We start from the raw sequence: 17,942 nt of genomic DNA on the forward strand, positions 1-17,942 counted from the left end.
TATTAACTTTTTTTTCTTAAAGAAATTTCTTAAAGTTTTAAATAATAATTAATTTTTTAAATATTATTATATTTTAAAAAGTAAAGATTTTTATAAAGCATTAAAGTAAATTATTATTTATATTTTAATATTTTAATATTTACTTTATAAACTTAAGAATAATAATATTTACTTAATTAATTATATTATTTACTTTTATTATTAATTTATTTTAATAATTAAGATTAACTTATTAGCTTTAAAACGTTTTATTAAGATTAAAAAGTAATTAAAGTTTTTATATAAAAGCATTATTAATATTTAAAGGTATTTATTTTAATATTATTATTAAATTTAATTATTTTGCTAAGTTATTAAAAGATTTAAATAATTTATATATAAAAAAAAAAGAAAAAAGGTAGCTAAAAGAATATATTAAGGTTATTTTAAATATAAAAAGAAAATATTAATTATATAATTAAAAAGTATTTATTAAAAAATATTTATTAACTTAAATAAATATAATTTATTATTTATATTAAAATAAAGTAATTAAAGATACTTTTAATATTAATTATATAATAAACTATATTATATAATTATTAAGGATTTATTAATTAATAAATTAAATCTTTATAATAAAAAAGTTAAAGCATTATTAATTTCTTTTTATTAATTTTAATTATAATATAATTATTAATACTTAATTTAATAAGATTTTATTATTAATAATTGCTTATTTTTATAATATTAATATTAATTATTTAATATAAATATTATAATTTAATTATAATAATTTCTATTATTAATAATTATTATTTAATTAATAATAATATAAATTTATTACTTATTTATTTTATTATTTATAATTATTTATAAATAATTATTAATTAATATTAATTAAGTTAATATATATTAATTAATAATAAATTAATTATATTTAAATTAATTATATAAAAGGAAGGAAGGTTATAGCTATAAGTTATAAAACCTTTCTTTAATTATAAACTATTTAAGAATAGTTACGTATTGCTATATGTAACTTTTGCTTACTAGTATTTTAATGCTAATTATTTATAATGCTTATTATGCTTAATATTACTATGCCCTTATAATATGCTTATAATTATAATAGTTAAGTTAAAAAATAATATATAAAAGTATAATAATGCTTATAAATAAATATTAATATAATTAAAAATAAAAAATAAATAATAAATAATAATTAATAAAACTTATTTTATCTTTTTTTCTTTATTTTTCTTATAAATATATAATTATTTTAAATTTAATAATACTTTATATATTTATTTAATTAATAATAAAATTAAACTTAAAGTAAGATATTTTTATTTTTATAAAATAATTATTAATATATAAAAAGATAATAAAATATTTCTTAAATCTTTTATTTATTTCTATTCTTTTTCTTATATAATTAATTTTTAAAAAATTTTATAATTAAAGTTTTTAATAAATATATTAATAAACTCTTTAAAATTTAAAGCTATATTTATTATTATATATAAAGAATTTTTATAAGTATTAATATTTATTTTTAAATTAATTAATTAAAATTAAAATTAAAAAATATTATATTATAATTTATATATTTAAATATTAAATATTTAATAAAATTAATACTTATATTTTATTAATAAATAATTTATTTATTAATTTATATTCTTTTAAAATTTTTAATTATTATTTTTTTAATTATTAATTTCTTTTAATAATAATAGCTATATATTTTATTTTATTTAATAATTTTAAATATAATTAATTAATAAAATTAAAAATATATTATTAATAATAATTATAAAATACTTAATATTTAAGTAAATATTTTATCTTTTTTATATTAAAAAAAGTATTTTTATTTATTTAATTTTTTTATAAAAATGCTTAATAATTTAATTTATTATAATTTAATGTTATTTATTATAGCTTTATTAAAATAATTAATAATAACTTTAATATATAAATTTAATATATATATTAAATATTATATATTAATTTTAAAATTTAATTTAAATTTTAAATAATAATTTATATTAAAGTTTTTAAGGAATATATTATTATTTAAGCTATTATTCCTTATAATATTATTAATTAAATAATTAATATTATAAATAATATTTATTTATTAATATAATTTAAAGGAATTTTAAAAGAAATTAAAATATTTTCTTTAAATGTTTTTTATATATATATATTATTATATGCTTTTTTAAAAGATTTAAACCTTATAATTTTATTAATATTTATATATAATTATATTAAAATAATATTAAAATAACTTATTAATTAATTAATAATTATATTTAAAATCTTTATTTATAAAATTTATAATAATATTTAAATATTTATTAAAGTTAATAAAGGTTTAAATATTTAATTATATTAAAATTTCTTTATTATTTTTAATTTAAGTTTTAATTATTTCTTTAATATTTTTAATAATATTATTATATAAAACTTATAAATAAACTTATAACTTTTTATAATATATTTTAAAAATATTTTTAAAAACTAATTAATTATTATTTTATAAATATAAATTAATATAATATAAATTAATATATTTAAATATTAAGTTAATTTATTAAAAGAATTAAAAAATAAAATATTAAAAAAAAAGTTTTTTATCATTAAGAAATTTATAACTTTTTTAAGATAAACTTTATTATTAATAAGTATAAAATTAATAAAATATTATTTTTTTCTTTTATTTTTTATAAAAGATTTTAAAATTAATAATTATATTTTTTTAAAAAAGTATAATTAAATAAATTTATTATTTTATTATATTTATTCTTTAAATTAATATATAAATTTATATAAAAACCTTTAATTTATTATTTAAAATACTTACTTTTTTATTAAACTTTTATTTTTTTTATTATAAGCTATTTTTTAATAATATTTCTTATAATATTAAGAGTTAAAAAAGTTAATTTATAGCTTAATTATTTTAAATATATATATTTATTTATAATTAAATATAATATATTAAATAAAACTTTTCTTAGTTTTAAATAATTAATAAATAATAGTTTATAAGTAAATAACTCTTTTTTATTAAATAAAATTTAAGTAATTTAAATTTAAATATTATTTTATTTTCTTTTTTATTAATATATGCTTTATTTTTCTTTTTATGCTTTTTAAAATATATCTTTATTATTTTAAGAATTAATGCTATTATTAATATTATTTTTATAAATTTTTTATTACTTAAATTAAATTCCTTAATATAATATATATTAAAAGATATTAAAGGTTTAATAATAAAAAAATAAAAAAGAATTATTTTTTAATATTTTAAAATATTTTATATATTTTTAAGTTTTTTATAAATATTTTAAAGTATTAATTATTTTATTAAGTATTTTATTAATTATTTTATTAATTATTTTATTAATTATTTTATTAATTATTTTATTAATTATTTTATTAATTATTTTATTAATTATTAAATAAAAAATATATATAATTAATATATATATATATATATATATATATATATATATTTATATTATTATTATACTTAATATAAAAATATAGAAATAATTAATAATAATTAAATTAAATTAAATAATAATTATATTAATTTAAAGTTTTATTATAAGCTTGGTTTTAAAGGGGCTGCAAGCTAATTAATGCTTTCTTTTATAAGCTATAAAGCAATAACCTTTTAATTATTAAGCTAAAAAATATATAATAATTTAAGCTCTCTTAAATTATTTAGCTATATTATATAAAGCTTAAGTAATAACTTAAGCTTATTATATAACCCCTTTCTTTAAGATTCCTTTAATATAATAATATAATTACCTTTAAAGCTTACCTATAATATTACCTTTTAAGCTAGGGATCTTCTTTATAAAAAGAGTGCTTGTATTTATTTATAATAAACATAATTTAAATTTTTAACCTTAAAGCTTAAATTATATATTATAAGCTTAGCCTTAAAGGAGTTGCAAGCTAGCTAGCGCCTTTTCTTATAAGTTATAAAGTAATAATCTTTTAATTATTAAGCTAAAAAATATATAATAATATATATATATAAAATAATATTAATATATAAAGTAAAAAAAGGCATTATAATAATATAGTTTTAATTTATATATTTAATATTAAATTTAAAATAATAATAATAAAAAAGTAAAAAAAATACTTTAATAATTTAATAATATAATTAATAGCCTTAAATACTTTAATATTCTTATAATTAAGTTTATTATTTATTTTATTAAGCTATTAAGCCATTAAAATACTTATCTTTTAAAGATTTATAGCTTATAAAAAAGAATATAATTTAATATAAAATTAAACTTATAATTATTATTAAAATAATAATATTTTAAATTATTATATTTATAAAGAATTATTTTAAATTATAATATATATATATAAATATAATTAAAATTATATTATATTTAATAATATATAATTATAATTATATATTATAACTTATATAAGTTTTATTAATTTAAAATATATTATACTTTTTTTAAATAATATTACATATAAATAATAAATTATAAAATATATTTTATAATATAAAAAGTAATTATAAAATTATTATAATAAATTATATATAATATTAAAATATATAATTAAAATTTTATAAATAAATAAATAAAATAAATAAATAAATAAATAAATAAAAAAATAAATAAATAAATAAATAAATAAATAAATAAATAAATAAATAAATAAATAAATAAATAAATAAATAAAAATAATAAATAAATAAATAAATAAATAAATAAATAAATAAATAAATAAATAAATAAATAAATAAATAAATAAATAAATAAATAAATAAATAAATAATAAAAATATTTTATTATAAATTATTATTTAAAGTATTTTTTTTTTATTTATTATAAATTATATAAATATTATAAATCTTATATATATTATAATTTGTATTTGTTTTATTTTTATTATAATTAATTAAAAAATATATATTTAAAAAATATAAAAAGCTTAATTATAAAGCTTTTTTATATATAAAAAATAATATTTTAATAATTTTAAAAAACCTTTTTTATAAAAATTTAATATTATTATTTTTTTACTTTTATAAATTATATAAAATTTATTTAATTTAAATTTATAACTTATATAAACCTTAAAATATTAATAAATTTAAAGGTTTAATAACTTAATAATAATAATACTTAAGTTAATTACTTATTATATTTAAAAGATGTTATGGGCTGGCCCTAGAGGGGCTGCAGGCTGGCTAGCGCCTTCTCCCATAAGCTGCAAAGCAGCAACCATTTGCGCCAAAAGGTACGTAATAATCCAAGCTCCCTTGGATTACCTAGCCAGCCACTATAAGGCTTGGGCTTCCAGCCCAAGCCCATTACAAAAGATAATTAATATAAAAAGATTAAGTTTTATTTTTAATTAAGTTAATTAATAAATGCAAAGGTAGGGAATTTATTAATTTATATATATATATAATAAATTTACCGTAAATTTACTATAAATATACCGTAAATGCTAATATTTATAATAAATTTATTATAAATTTATAATAAAAGTATTATAAATATTAATATTTATAATAAATCTATTTAAAATAATTTATATTATATTAAATTCCCTTTAGTTAATAATTTACCTTTATATATAATCTTTTAAATATTTAAGCAAATAATATAAATTAAGGTAGTTTAAATAATATAGTAAATTTATTATAAAGAAGCGGTAAGTACCTTAAGTTTAGCAAAGCGGTTATATATTAGCCATGAATTATTAATAATTAACATTATATATTTATAACGCAATATATTTTAATTTAATATACTAGCAATATATAATTTATTTTATTATATTAAGTTAATAATATAGTAAATTGCATTATATAAAACCTTATAAACGGTTAATTATAAGTTGCTTTATTAATAATATATATAAAACGCGCTTTAATACAATGAATTATTAAAAAAAAATAGTAAAAATATTAATTTAATTCTTATAATTATTAATTATTAATAAATTTATATATTATAATAAATTTATTATAAAGCTATTAAGCATAATTTATAAAAGTATATAAATAGCGTGGTAATTATAATTACATGCTTATAAGGCGGGTTAAAATTATATATAAACATTATAATTATTTATATATCTTTTCCTTATTATATTTCTTTATATTAATATAAAATTATTAATTTATAAATTAATTAGCATATTAATTATTAAAAGGAAATAACTTAGCTTACTTTTATTTATAATAATATTAAATAATTAAAGTAAAATAAAATAAAATAAAATAACTTCATTCCTTTTTATTCCTTGCTATAGCAAAACATTAATGCAATCATTTAACCGCTTATGCACCAGCATATTATATAGCTTAATTAATATTAACAGCATTGCTATTAATATAAAAGTTATTCATAGCTCTTTAAATTATATTTATTGCCTTATTGCTAATGCCATTAATTATTAAATTAACCATATTATTAATTAATATATAATACTTTATTATATTATAAATCTTAATATAATTAATTAAGCTAGCTATATAATAATGCATAATATTTTAATTAATAATAATTAAAGACTTATTATATTTAATCTTTTAAATATAAGTAATATTAACTTAATTAATCTTATCCTTATTAATATAGCAAGTTTTAATTATATTAAAATCATAATTTATATATAATAAATTATATAAAATAAAGCTAATTAAAATGCAATTAATTTTATTATTTAAGTTAAAGGATTATAAAATATTAATAACCTTATATAAATTAATAAAAAGAATATATAAGATTAAGGTTATTATAATATACTTATTATAAATAAAGATAATAATAATGCATTATCCCTTAACGTTAAGTATATTATTATATTAAGCAAAATAACTATTAATTAAGTTAATAATAATAAAATAATATAAATTAAACTTAAGGTTAGTAATCTTATTAAACTTACTTATAAATATAATAATATTTATATAAAAATTCTTTATTTTTAAGAAAATAATAATAATAGCTAAATTAACCTTTTTAAATTAAGTAATATTAGCCTTTTTCTTTATAAATATAATAAATAAATTATTATAATTAAACTTAAGGATAATTAAATATATAAGCTTAGCATTTTCCTTATTATTATTAAAAAAGTTAATAATTACCTTATACTTATAATTAAAAATAGCTAAGCTAAGGTTAAGATTAAGATAATAAAAAATATTAATAGAAAATTAAGGCTTTTAAGCCTTATTAAAAATTTAACTAACCTTAATAATTAAAGTTAAAATAACAGCCTTATTTATTTTAATGCTTATAATTTACTTAACTAAGTATATACTTAAGTTTTTATTATATAAATAAGGGTAGCAATAATAAAAATTATAATAATAACTTCTTTAATAATAATTAAAACCTTTTTATTTTAATAAATAAACTAATTATATAAATTATAAGCTTAATCCTTAAAAAATATATTAAATTAATAGTTTCTTAAAGTACCTTAATATTAATTATTAAAAAAAAAGTTATATAAATATAAGCTTAATAAATTCTTATATTAATTAAAGATAAGGAAGTTAATTATATATTCTTACTTATCTTTCTTTATTAATCTTAAGTTCTATAATATTTATTTACCTTTTTATATAATATTATAAAGATTTTAATTATAATAAAGCAAGCAATTATAATTAATTTAGCATAAAATAAAGTATTAACTAATTATAAACTTAGCTTATGCCTTAATAATAAAATATTTAATAGGGAAATTAAGTAAAAGGTTATAAGGAATAAAGATATTATACTTAATATTATAATTAAAAAGGCTATTATACCCCTTTTAATAAAAAGTTTATTAAAAAGCATTATAAATTATCTTAATAATAAATAAGCAAATTATTATAGCAATTTATAATAATATATATATAAAGAAATATATATATCTCTTTACTATATAAATAAGCTGCTTAATAATAGCCCGCTATTAATAACTTACCAGCTTTATATAGCTTAGCTATAAAGTAATAATACTTTAATATATAACTTCGTTATAAATATATTATATTAAAGTCCTAGCTTATTAAATATAAAACTATATAAAAATACAGTATAATAAAATTAATAACCTTAATAAATTTATAAATATAATAATATTAAGTTATTAAGGATAATAAATATTATTATATAATGAAATTAATAATAGCCTTTAAGGTAATATATAAATAATTTATAAATAAAATAATTATTTAAATTTAATAATAAATAGTATTAAGAAAAGCTAAGAAAATATATTATATATTTATAAATAAATAAAGTAAATTAATAAAAAGGATAATTAAATATATTAATTTATTATAAATTTATAATAAATTATTTATATTTAAGTAATTATTTTTTAAATAATTTATATATTATATTAATATAATAAAATTATAATAATTAAGTTAATATTAATTTTCTTACTTAATAACCTTTCTTATTTTATAAATAAGTTTAGCTTAATATATAATAATATTATAATATTTAAGCTGCTTTTAGCCTTTTTATTTAATAATTTTCTTTATCTTATTAATAAGCTTAGCTAAAAAATATTTTTTAATTTAAGAAATAAAGGGTTTATTATAATATTATACTTAGCTTATTAATAAAGAACTTTTATTTTAATTCTTTATGCCTTAAAGTTATTAATTAGCTCTTTAACTTATAAATAGCTAGTTAATATTTATATATTATAATAATTTAAGTAATTTACTTACTTAATAAAATATTTAATAATTATTAAGTTTTAGCTTACTTTATAATCTTACTTTTAAATAATTCTTTTTATTTTATAATATTTAAAAGCTTTAAGGTTTTTAATTATATCTTTAATAATATTTATTATATTTATTAATAAAGAATTATACTTATATAAGTTAAAACTTAATAATTAAGCTAAGAATAGCTAAGTAATTATAATTATTATATATATATTTAAATATAATAAAATTATTAATTAATAAGTTAGCTTACTTATTTTCTTTTAAACCTTAAATAAATTTATTTATTATTAAAAAAACTTATATAATAACTTTCTTAATAAGTTATATCCTTTCCTTAAAAATATATATATTTAATTTCTTAATTAAAATTATATTTAATAATGCTTTTTATTATATTATTATTTAATAGTTATTTAAGCTTTAATAATTATAAATTAAGTCTTTTTTTAATAAAGTTTATAAAGCTATATAAGTTTTTAATTTATTAATAATAATAATATAAATAAGTTAAAGCTATATAATATTTAAGTAATAAAATACTTTATTAATTTATTATAAGCATTATTAAGGTTAAATTATAATATTAATATTAAATTTATTTATTAATAATTAAATAAATAATAACTATTATTTATATAATTAATTTAATTATTAAATTCTTAACTTTAAATTAATTATTAATTTATAAATATTATATAATAAAAAAAAGGAGTTTTAAATTTAAGCTTCTTTAAAGTTCTTGCTAAAACTTAAAAAAGAAACTTATAATTTTAATTAAAGATAATATATTTTAAGATTTTTTAATTATTAAGGTAAAGAGTTTTTAATAAAACTCTTGCTTAATCTTTTGCTATATATATAATATTTCTTAAGATAATAAGCATAACTTTAATATATTTATTAATAATAAATAAAAAAGAATTTAAGAAAAGGGCTTATAATATTTCTTATAATATATATGCTATTAATACTTTTAAAAGATTAATAATAAAGTTTATTATAATAATATAAAATAAAATTAAAGATAAAAATATAGGCTGCATTTTACTTAATAATCTTTAATTATTATTTTAATTTATAATATATATAAAGTAAGTATTTATATATTTATATACCTTATATTAATAATTCTTAATAATAAATAAATCTTTTAATTCTTAATAAACTTTCTCTTTATTAAAATAATGCTTAAAGTTATAAGTATTAGCTATAATAAAATTAATTACTTTTAAAGAAATATATAATTAATACTTTTTATAATACTCCTTAAAATAAAGGAAACTATTTATATTTAATTTAAATAGCAAGTTAATATAAATATTTTGTTAAAATAATACTGGAGCTAACTGCATGGAAATATACTAACGGGTAAAAATGATTAATCTTACTTTAAGGTATTATGCAATACTTCCCTGCATAGCATTTATTTACTCCCTTGTTTTATAACTTAAATAAAATAATGAAAATAAAACTTAATTAAATAAATATTATATATATATATAAATATAGCCATATAGCAAAGGCTATTTAATATTAATTAATAATTACTTAGCGTAATTATAAATTAATAAGAATAAAGAAATAAGTATTTATATAAATCTTTAAAAGCCTTGCTTAATAAAGATTAAATAGCAAAGGCAATTAAATTTATATGCTTATATTAAAAGCCTAAAGGTTCTTTTTCTTAAGCTATAATATAGTAAAGGATAAAAAATTATTTAAAAGATAAAGTTTATTTTATTTATATAAACTAAATTTATATTACTTAATGAAAATTAAAAAATAGCTATAAATAAAGGTATATATAATTAAGATAAATAAAGTATATATTATTATATAATAATTAATAATTAACATAAAATAATATAAAAATCTTAAAAGATATTATTTAATATAAACCCCCTTAAAATACTTATTAAATAATAATAAGTTATAATTATATATAAATAAATAGCATAAGAAAATATAATTTTAATAATTAAATAATAATAATTTATTAATTTTAAGTTTTAAAATAAAAAAGAAATTAATTTTATAATATTGTTATTACTTATATAATTTATAATATACTTTATAAAAATAATTATTAAAATAATTTAATTTTAACTTTAAAATAATATATTATTAGCATTATTAGCATTAAATTTTAATAAATAAATTATATATTAATTAAAGTAAATTTTATATTTTTTTAAAAATAAATTATTAAGTATAGCTAAGGTTAAAGGAATATTAATTAAGGAAATAAAAGTTAATAAATAAATATTCTTAATTTTAAAGTATATATAAATAATACTTATATAACTTATCCCTTAATAACTATAATAATAATTCTTAAATCCTTATATATAAAAAGGATAATAAGATATATAATAATTATAAATTAAAAAAATAATTAAAAAGCCTTAAAAGTATTATTAAAGCTTAATATAAGGAAATATATAATAATCTTAAGCATAAATAGCTAATTTTATTCTTATATAATAAGTATTATTAAGAATAAAATATATATAAAAAGTAAATAGCTTCTTATAATAATTAAATGCTGCGCTTATAATATATTTAATTTATATAAATAACGCTTTATATAATTTATCTTTAACTTAAATAATTTATAATAAGCTAATTAACTTATAATTAATCTTAAGCTTTTAAAAAGGATAAAAGAAAAATTAAAATTATATAAGAAAATTATATAACTTGCTTTATAATAAGGCATAAATATTTATTAATTATTATTAAAAGCTAAGGATTATAAAAAATTAATATTATGCTATATTCTTAAATATTTTTTTAAGTTATATAAAAAACTTTTATTTATATTATATTAACTTAAATAAATATTAAAAGGAATTATATAACTCATTAAATATATATTTTAATATTAATATTAATTATAATTAATATTAAGTAAATTAAATAATAATCTTATTTATATAAGTTAAAAGGGAAAATTTAAATAAAACGCTGCTAAAAATCCTAAAAATACTTATAAATAAGTTGCAACTTACATAACGTGCATTAAGAAAAGGATATTAAAAAGAAATTACTTTTTATATAATTATCTCCCAAGCTTATTAAGTTATATTAAAGCTAAAATATACTTTAATAAATTAAAAACTAACTTATAAAGCACTATTTATAAATCTTTATATAGCAATTTAAATTATTATAAAGAGGAATTTAGCTTGCTAATTTCTTATATATAATAAAGTAAATATTAACTTTATAAATAAGCAATATATATTAAATTTAAATAATTATTAAAAAGGAATATATAGCCGTTTAAAGCCTTATTAAATATTATATAACTATCCTTATTTTAATAAAGGAAAATTTATATAATAAAAATCTATATAATTTATATTATTTATAAGCTAAACCTTTAAATAATTATTTAAGCTATATTATATAAGCAATTAACTTAAGAAATGCTTTATATATAAAAAAAAGGGATATTAATTAATAAATTACTTTAAAAAAAAGAAATAATATAAGATATTAATACTTATAAATATATAAAGACCTTTATTAAAAACTTATTTAAAATAAAAAAGGCTTTTACTTCTTTATATTAAAGTATAAAAGAAAAGAGCTAAAAGATATTTATATAAAAAAATAGGCATAAAACTTATAATTATTAAATAATAAAAACATCTTATAATAAAATCTTATTAACTTTATATTTACTTATTATATAATAAAAAAGAATATCTTTTTTACTTTAAAAATAATTTTAATAAAAAGTTTTATATTATATAATTTATATAATATAATATATTAAGGAAAGCTTTAAAATATAAAAGTAATAAAAGTATTTATAATTAAAAAGCCTTAAGCTATAATATATATTTATAAAAACCCTTATATAAAAGTATTATAAAAAAGGTATAATAAAAGTTAAGTTTAAGCTAAATAAAGCAATTCTTTTTATAAAAATAATAAAAATATTTAATTAGCTTAAAAAAACTACTTATTATATCTTAAAAATATTAATATTATTTCTCTTTTTATTATATAATGCTAATAAATTTAAAATATATTTTAATAATATAATAAATATAATTATATAAAATAAAATAAAGATCCTTATTATATAAAAATAAGGATATATATTCTTTAACCTAAGCTATATAAAAGATAAGATCTTCCTTATAAAATTAAAGCTTAAGAAATTATATAAATGCTTTAGCTATCCTTATATAAAGAATGATTTTTAAATTATTAAAAATATAATTTATTAAAGTTTTATTAAATATAAGCATATAACTTAAAGCATATTAACTAGCAAGCTATATAAAATAATAACTAGCTTTAATAATAATATAATACTTAATATAACTTTAAATTAAATTATAAATTACCTTAAAAAACTAAAAATTTAAATAATAATTTATATAAACTTAAGATTATTATATAAATGCCTTATATAACTTAAAATAACTAATAAAAAGTAATTAATAATTAACATTATATCCTTATAAAAGGCATATAAAAAGAAGGAAATCTTAAAGGTATAATGAATTAATAAGAAAAATAACTTAGCTAATGCTTATATAAAGAAAGCTTTAAATAAAGCATTAAAAAATTTAATCTTAATTAATATATTAAGAATTAAAATTAAGGTATATATGGAATGCTTAAAAGAAATAAGCATATAAAAAATATAAAAGAAATAAAAGAATAGGATTAAGAAAGGGGCTAAGGGAAAAATTAATAAGTTTATATAAATTAAAAAGGATATGGATAAAGCTTAAATAAAGCTAAAATATATAATAATAAACTTAAAATAAAGTTAAAATATAAATAAAATATATAATAATAAATTTAAAATAAAGCTTAAATATAAATAAAATATATAATAATAAACTTAAAATAAAGTTTAAATATAGCTAAAATATATAATAATAAACTTAAAATAAAGCTTAAATATAGTTAAAATGCATAAAGGATATAGCTAAAATTAAGCTAAAATATTTAATAAATAAGCTAAGATATATAATAGGTTATTATAAGATAATATAAGGAATTTATTATATAGGAATTATTAAAATATTTAAAAAGAAAAATAAATAAAAAGGGAATTAATTTTTAAATAATATATAAAAAACGTAATATATAATTTAACCCTTAAAAAGATTAATATATAAAATTTAACTATATAAAATTCCACCCTTTTAAAAAGATATTATATAAAATTAAGATTATAATATAATTACTTTAAAGTCTTATAAGCAAAGGTATATAAGTTAATTATTAAGCTACCTTTCTTTTCCTCCTTAATTTCCTATTTAATATTAATAATAAATATTAAATTATATAAAAAGCTTATATTATTATTATTTAAATTATTATAATTATTATATCCTTTATAATCTTTATAATTATTGCAAGCATTATGCTAATAAAGCTAATAATTCTTATAATAAGGGCATTAATAACTTTATATTTATTAAATATAAGTTGCATAAATATCTCCTTAAAATCCAGGGATTTAATAATAGTCTTAGAATTAATAGGCCTTAAGCATACCTTATAAGCATTATATATATAAGCCGCTATTATTATTATATAATGAAATTAAAATAATGTAAAAGTAGCTTAAATATTAAAGAATTTACGCAATATAATTAGCTAAGAAAAGGTTAACATTAATTAACATATAAATATTACTTAATAATAAAGTAATAATTATACGCTTAGCATTTTATATTATATATAAAGTTAAAAAATAAAAGGTATAAAAAGAAAGGATTATATAAATATTAATATAAAAAAAGGTAAGAAAAGCATAATTTAAAAAGTAATTAATGGGAAGAGTTATGATTTAATTACTTAAAATTAAGCTAGCCATTAATTAAAGGGGGCTAAAAATTAAACCTAAAGAATTTTAATTAGCAGCGATAAGAGCTGCTAATATAAGTAGCAAGGGAGCGTAAACCGCAAAGGTAAAAGACTTAGGAATAAGCGTAATAAGGAAGCTATAAGGGTTAATTAAAGAAAAAAAAGAGCTATAAAAGCTAAATAAAAAAAAAAGGAAAGTTATAAGGGCTAAATAAAAAAAAGTTATAATTAAATATTATGCAATTAATTAATTAATTAATTATATATATTATAAAAAGGGATTATATAATATAAAAAAGAGTATTAAGTAAGGAGAAAAAGGAAGTATTATATAATAAAAAGGAAAGAAAGAAGAAAAGGGAGCGAGATAAAGAAAGAAATAATTTAAATATTAGCATTAAAAGGCGCTATATATAACTCCCTTCCTAAATAATTAATTAATTATAAAAGCTAATAATTTATTAAAAATAGCTTTCTTTTATTCTTTCCTTATATTTATATAATTAAATTTATAATTAAAAAGGGTAATAAAAAATTAAATAAAAAGTATAATAAGATTTTAAGCATATAATATTAATTATTATTTAAAAAATATTAATTAAATAATTAGCTTTATTTATATTATATAAATAAAAAGTAATAGCATAACTTATAAAGATAAGGGAAATACTTTCCTTAATAAATATAAAGAAATATATAAATAATATAACTTACTTAATATTATTAAAGCATTATATAATTTAAAAACAAAAAACCTTTAATATTAAAATAATATTAAAGCTAATTATATGGAAATATATTAGTAAATAAAGATAATTAATCCTACCTTAAGGTATTATGCAATACTTTCCTATATAACATTTATTTACTCCCTTATTTTATAACTTAAATAAAATAATAAAGATAAATCCCAATTAAATAAATACCATACATATATATAAATACAGCCATATAGCAAAAGCCATTTAATATATTTAATTATTAAAGCTAACTTTAAATTTTAAACCATTCCTTATTATTAAAATAAACTTAAAGTATATTATCCTTAAATTTTAAATTAAGCTAAATTTTAAATAAAATATAAATAATTAAATTAAAAGGTTTATTTAAAACTCCTTTATTATTAATAATTAATTAATATATTAATAATTATAATAATACATTAATAATAATATTAATTATTTTTAATATATAATATATTATAAACTAATATTAATTAAAATATTTTAAGGCTAAAGTAAGCTTAAGATTTATTTTTATTTTATTTATTATTTTTATAAAAATATAATTAATAATATTAATAATTATAATATAATTAATTAAGATATAAATTAATTATAAGCAATTAAACTTAATTATTATTTAAAGCTTTTAAATTAATTATATAAGGCATATTACCTTTAGCTTAATTAGCTAATATTTCTTTTTAATTATATTAATAATTTTACTTAATTATATTATTATTTATATTTATATCTTTAATATTAATAAGTATTTATTTTACTTTTATTTATTAATAAATTAAAAGTAAATATTAAAAAAACTTATTTTTATTAAGGCATTTAATTAAATAAATAGCAGCTTAATAAGATTATAATAATAAAAAACATTTAAGCTAATTAAAATATTTTAAAAATTATAAAAGGTATAAAGTTCTTTTATAATAAAGTTAAAGTTAGCTTTTTTTTTTATATATTATTTTTTAAAGTTACCTTTAAATAACTTACTCTTAATTCTTATAATAATTAATATTTAAGATTTTTTATATTATAATAAGTTAATTTTTTAATTAAAGCATAAAATTAAATATTAAAGATATTTTATAAGCTTAATAAACTTCTTTAATTATTATAAAGTAAAAAGGAATTATAGCTTTATAATAATTTAAATTTAATTAATAATATTATATATTTTTAACTTATTAATATAAAAGCTAAGTAATTTTATAAATAAATATTTTAAAAAGGATTTCTTAAAAAAAAGCATTAAATTCTTAATCTTAAATAAGTTAAAGATTATTTATAAATATTATAAGTATTTCATAGTTAAGTTAAAAAATATAATAATATTATTTATAAAGGTAATAATAAAAAAGTTATAAAGTTATAAAATATAATTTATATATCTTTAAATATAAGCTAAGAAGTTATAAAAACTTATTATTATTATTTTAAATTATTTTTATTTATAATAACTTATAATAATAAATTTATTTTAATAAGGTTTATAAATTATAAATTAATAAAAGAAAGTATTAATATTTATTATAAATAAATAGCTTTTATTATATATTCTTTATATAACTTTAAATTAAAAAAAATAAAAAATAAGCATTAAAAATAATAACTTAATTTAATACTTATAAATTTATTATTATTTAATCTTTATATTAATTATAAATTATTTATTAAATAAAAAAGATAAATAATTTAAAGAAAATAGCTAAAGTTATTTATTTAACTTTCCCTTTTTAATAAAGGCTATTTATAAGCTTATTTATTATCTTTTAATTTTCTTTATTTAAATAATATAAATGCTTATTAATTTTTTAATTTTATTAATTATTTATTAAAAATATCCTTATTTATTAATTTTTAAAAATTAAAATAAGGCTATTATCTTTAAAAATATATTAATATTTTTAAATTAACTTTTTAGCTTTATAAATAAAGGATTTAAAAAAATAATAAATATAAACATTATTTAATAACTTAACCTTAAGTAAATTTTTAAATTTAAATATCCTTAGTTTATTATTTATATAAAGCTGCTTTTAAAACTTTAAAAAAGTTTTTTATAATAATTCTTTAAGGAAATTATTTAATAAAGATATTATTTAAGTATTTTAATTTTGCATTAATTTATTACTTAAACCTTAATTTAAATTATTAAAAAGATTAATAAAATTAAAGAAAGCTAAATATTAAAAAAAGAATTTATTTTAAGTAATTAACATTATATATATAAAATCTTATACTTTAATCTTTTAGCTAAATAATTTTATATTATTATAAATAAAAAAAGTAATTACTTATAAATAATAGTTTTTATAAATATATATAAAATATAATAATTAATTTATTATAATAATATTTATAAAGTTATAGCTTATTAAGTTATTAATTTAGCCTTTTTATTTAAGTTAAAAGAAAAAGGCTATATTTTTTTAACTTTATAATAAATATTAATATAATAAAATTATAATATTTATATTAATTTTAGCTATATTTATTTATTTAAAGGCTTTAATAAAGATTATAATATTTATAATTATATTATTAAAGTATTTAAAGGTAACTTTTCTTTTTAAGTTTAAAATATTAACTTAATAAGGAATTATAAACTTTTA

This window comes from Diaporthe citri (assembly GCF_014595645.1).
Source record: "Diaporthe citri strain NFHF-8-4 chromosome Unknown scaffold_5, whole genome shotgun sequence".
In the NCBI taxonomy this organism is placed as follows: Eukaryota; Fungi; Ascomycota; class Sordariomycetes; order Diaporthales; family Diaporthaceae; genus Diaporthe; species Diaporthe citri.